The 5,274-nt window shown below is 43.8% G+C and overlaps 1 pseudogene; it reads right to left on the reverse strand.

Moving 5' to 3' along the window:
• Nucleotides 1-392: 392 nt before the first annotated feature.
• LOC129669529 (melanoma-associated antigen B4-like) lies at nucleotides 393-4,640 on the reverse strand (annotated as a pseudogene).
• Nucleotides 4,641-5,274: the final 634 nt, after the last annotated feature.

Here is a 5,274-nt window from a genome sequence, read left to right on the forward strand (position 1 = left end):
ACATCTCCATGAAAATCTTATTTCCACTGTAATGTTACCTAATGTTTTAGTAAAAAACAGAATAAGGTTTTCCAGTTTGTTTCAATGGATTGAAACAAGTCCTAAACTGACAAGTGACTACAACCCCTTTATGCAGTTAACAAAGAGTATGGCACAAATCACTGCTTAGTTAAACTTTCAAAATGTAACACAACTACCTACATTTTACTAACATATGACAGGTCAAGAATGCATACATTGTTTTCCTCTGGTATTCTATGAACTCTCCACTAATTTAGAGGCTGACTGTTCTTCAAATACAAGGTTGAGACCATAAAAAGACTCATTACATGTGAGAGGACTTGTAGGGTAGGACCTTGGAATGAACACTGGCTTTGAACACACTGCCAGCCCTACCTTGAGCTCTTCTTTTTGGTACCCTTGCCTGATCTCTAAGAGCAATCTGCTAGAGATTAGGAAAGACACTAGGGAAAGTGCCATTGACTTTAGCTAAAACTTCCAGGAGTTCAGTCTTGGTGGTTTCAACACGCACTCTGGGACCTCACATTTCTCCTTCATGAAGATCACACTTAGGATGGACATCAAAAAACATGTCCTGGGCAATCCCCAATTGCTACTCAGACTTCCCTCAGTGGAGACACCCAGTTTTCCCACCAGCAAATAGGAGTGGGAGTTGGCATCTATTTCCTTCAACTCAAGAACAAAGACTAGTCCTGGGCATGCAGAAGTTCTCAGGAGTATCTCAAGGAACTGTTCCTTATACTTCTTGTTGACTATTGCCAGAATTTCACTCCTTGTAACAATCCTTTTCATATTAAACTTTCTAGCAGTAATTCTATCAGCACATTAACCGTCCTCATAGTAGGATCTTTAAGTATGTGCTTAATGCAGGTCCCTGCCTGAGTAGCAACTAAACTTTTCTTATCAGCAAGAACAGTAGCTCCCTTAACACCTACACTAGAGCCTGAGCAGGACACACCCACACCAAGGATTACAGGGCTATTCACTTCCTGAGGAGAAGAACCACCAGGAAAGCTGGATCCATCACTCTGGTCAACAGGAGGAAATGCTGCTTCCTCTGCAGTGGGCTGAACTGCTGGGAGACCCTTGCCCTCACTGCTTGTCTGTTGTTGTTTGGCTCTGGAGAGGCTCTTACTCTTTTGCCACTTAGGAAAGAGGACTGGGCTTAGGGCTGAAGCAGGAGCCCTGACAGGAAGAAATCTGGAAGGGTCAGAATGATAGCCTGTAAGAGCCACAGTACTACAGGGCACAGAATACCATGGATTTAATGAAGACCTGTTTTTTCAGCTTTCTAAGATATATTTCTAGGAACACTTCAGGCTTCCTGTACTGATAATCAACCTCTTTTAGGCAAACCATGTGGAGAAAATGAAAACTTGTCAGGCCTCTGTGTGAAAGTCTAATTTTAGGTCTTTTACTAGGTTTCCTTGGCAAGGGCTGTGCATATGGACCCACTTAAGCCACCATACAGGGGCAGAGGCATGTAAACGAATATCCACCCAGGACTGCCATACATTAGCACAGACCTGTGCCCCTACAACCCTACTTAGGCCTAGGCCACTGGAAACAGGTGGAGACCTATGCACATTCAGATTCAATTAGGCCTCCAGGTAGGTGCAAAGGCCTGTGCAGACAGACCCACTTAGGCCACCACACATGGGTAGAGACCTGTGTCCACACAAATCCACTGATCCTGACAAAAAGGCACGGAGGCTTGAACAGACAGACCCACTTATCCTGCCAGAAAGTCGGGGAAGCTTGTACAGACAGACTCACTTAAGCTCTTATACAGAATTGAGGTCAGTATAGGCTGACCCACTTAGGTGACAATACAGCATCAGAGTTCTGTTTATGTCCACCCTAGCCCCAGATCATGTAATCTTCAAGACTGCCTTCTCTAGAGTCTGTTAAAGCCTCACATTTACATTTTTGTTGTTTAAGTCAAACAGCATCTCACCAAGGTCCTCATTCCATGAGACCATCAGTAAAGCAGATAGGCTTTGTTTATGGGCACTTCCACTGGCTGAAGGCCTATAGGGGTCTTTCTGTGTTAAAGAACTCTCACAGGAGTGACAAGGAGGGTTGGGAAAGTTGAAGTTGTGACCATTTTAAGGAAGTTTACCCAACCAAAACACCCAGTAATATCTAGGATTGATCTCTGTGCTAACTGGATTCCAAGCCTCTTCTTCCTGAAACTGCAGGTGCAAACTTCCAGAAAGTGAAATGACCTTCAATTTTTGGCCCTCCCACTGTGTTCCTGTAGTTTTCTAAATAGAACTCTCCGTGGGTTCCTGTGGTCTACTAAACAGAACTTCTCACTGGTGGATTCTCATCTCTTTTCTTTTGTTCCAGAGGAAGAGGTTCCCTGGTATGAGTGCTTGTCTTTCTGAGCTTGGTCTTATTCATTTATCAGGCCTTGTCCCACCTTCACTTTTCATGCCTCTCCTTATGCTCTTAGATTTTCTTCTGCCATCACCAGTCTTGCTTTCCCCTTCCCATTTCTCCCTCCTCTACTGTTTTCCCCAGTCCAATAATCTCATCTCTCCCTCCTATTACTAACCTCCAGTCACCTTCCTTCTCTCTCCTATCCTGATCCCCACGTTCCTACCTCTTTAGCATAGAATATCCTCACCCTCCTACCCTCTTTCCTTCTTTCTCACCCCTCTTAACCTCTCTCCTCCCCTCCTTTAAAATCCCCTCCCTTTCCTACTTCTCTCCATTCCTTTTTTCTAATCTCCCCTCATCATCTCACTACCCACCTTCTCCACTCTCCCCATTTGACTAATCACTTCCCTTATTTTGCCTTTCTTCTCTTCCCTACTCCAAATCTCTCCAGTTTCCTTTTCTTTGCTTTTCTCCTTTCTGACACTATTTCCTGTCTCTCCCCTACCCCACCTACCTCTCTCCTAATTTTGGCGCCTCTCTCCACCCTTCCCCACCTATCCTCATTTCTCTTATTTTTTCCACTCTCCTTCCATCTCCACCTACTGCTCCTCTCACTTTTACTGCTTTCCTCGCCTTTCTTCAAATCTTGCCCCTTCCTATCTTCTCCTCCCCACCTACCTTCCCCTCCATTCCTTTTTTTCTCCTCTCCTCTCTTTCTCTTCCCCAACATTTCCCTCACCCTCCCCTCCAATCCAGTCCTTTGAATCAGTGTGCTCTGGCTGCCCTAAAAATATTTTTTTTACAGTGGGCTTCAACTCTCAAGTCTCTGGATGGCTGGGAGTACAAGTGTACAACCATTCTTGTTTGTTCCCATAGAATCAGAAATTGCCTTTCTCAGGGGTGATATTTCTCAGGAAGTAGTTTGGTTGTAGCATATATTAGACAAACTGACAATCAGCCTGCCTCAGCTTCATGACTTCTGAGATTACATGTCTGTGCCATCATACTTAAATCTCAGTAAGCTTTTCATCTTCATTGTTTGTAGGTGCTCAGCTACTTCCTTTCCAAATGATTTGTGGCAAACCCTAAACTAAAGACATTAATCACTGTGAGTGCTAATATAAAGTACTAGTATGCATCATCCAGCCACTTCTGCCTGATCTGGTTGAGAAAGGTAGGTGATGGTAGAGAAAGGACAGGAGAGTGAGGTCTTGCATGATTTGAAATACAGCTCTTCTCTGTCCTCCCTTCACTTCTCTATGCTTCTGTCTAGGACTGGAAATAAAACTTTTTCTCATATGAAATCATGCCCTTCTTCCAACCATGGCCTGGCAGTGTCTCTAAGGGGAAAGAGAGGGAGCTCTTTATCTAGACAGCTATGGCTGGATCCTTTGCTGGCAAATATAATGCCATGTTCAAAAATTTTAGGGTGAACTTGTATCCTTTGCAGATGTTACTACTGATGATATTTGCTGTTACATTTTGATCCTCGTAGGCATTTTCTCTTAGTATCATAATGAATTTCTGACTAGATCTCTTCCACTAAACTGATTTCAAGTAGTTTGCTACTATCATTGGACTCAAAAACTCAAATATTTATGCTACTTAATGACTCCATGTACAATAGCAGGTGCAGTTACTTTCATACATTCCTTCACTAAGGAAGTTAGTGAAACAGGCCAAAGTTGAAAATATTCATTTCAGTTAATTATGCCATCTTTTGCCACAGTCTACACACCTGCTTCTGTAGTTCCATTTCTCCAGCCCTCTTTCCCTGTTGTTGCTGCTGCTGCTGCTGCTGTTTCCATTGCTGTTGTGCACAGTGATGGAATTGCACCCTTCTCTGGCAGAAATCTGAGCACTATAAGCTGCTGCTGCATGCAGTACCAAGAGAATACTTTTCTCTGGCAGAAGTCTGAGCATTTTGGGTAATAAGAACCTCACAGGTTACCCTGTTTAGCTGGAAGTGTGGAAGGCAGATTTTCTTTACAAGTTTTACTGCTCTTTTTAAACAGCCTCTAGCATCGAAGGTTACATTCTTTTTGTAAAGTAGTATTAGTGGCAGATGGCAGGTGAATAACTGTGCTTGATCAGGTTACAGACTGAATGCTGATTCCAGAGTTTAAGGCTTCAAGACAGAGTTAGACATCTGCCTCATGAACAGCCAGTAGTGTAAACACCCCCAGTGATGGGCTCTGTGACATGACTCACCGATAAATGGTGGCCAGCAACATACTCTCACAGATAAAGGGGCAAACTTCAGCTGTAGCTGCAGTGATTCCACTGTGGCTGCTGCACCAGCAGTCAAGCCCAGGAGTCCTATGGTGTATTCTTCAAGGAGGAGGGGAACCCTTCTTACCCCAGAATAAACAATGAGTCTCAGATGGTTATTGATGAAAGAGATGGTGCTGGCCTGTTTATTTCTTGTGAAACAGGGACTTATAAACCTTGAGCAGTAGGAGGGACTTGAGGATGAATGCCTGCCATTGGCAGGGACAGGATGCTGGATATGTTGTATTTGCATAGGGAAAGAAAATAGGAGATAAGGCCATGTGACTGACCACCTGTCAGTCTTGATACAACCTTGCCTGATACAAGGTTGCCTGATACAACCTTGAGGATGTATCACATGCTCCTGAGGCAGGCACAGAAAACAGCAAGGGAGCTTTGTCCCACAGTTTCTGTTCTCAGGATGAGATTTTAAGTCTCAAATGTGAGACTTCTAGGGTTTGAACATTTTCTGTCTCAGCATTTCTTGCCAGTTTTCCTGGAAGCATGGGCCCCGAGCCCCACAGCTTCTGTTTTATGGCTCATTCCTTCATAGATTCTAGTTCCACACAGAATGAGAATTTGAGAGGTTCTTTTCCT

Source organism: Psammomys obesus, unplaced genomic scaffold (assembly GCF_907164565.1).
Source record: "Psammomys obesus unplaced genomic scaffold, mPsaObe1.curated_primary_1811, whole genome shotgun sequence".
Classification (NCBI taxonomy): domain Eukaryota; kingdom Metazoa; phylum Chordata; class Mammalia; order Rodentia; family Muridae; genus Psammomys; species Psammomys obesus.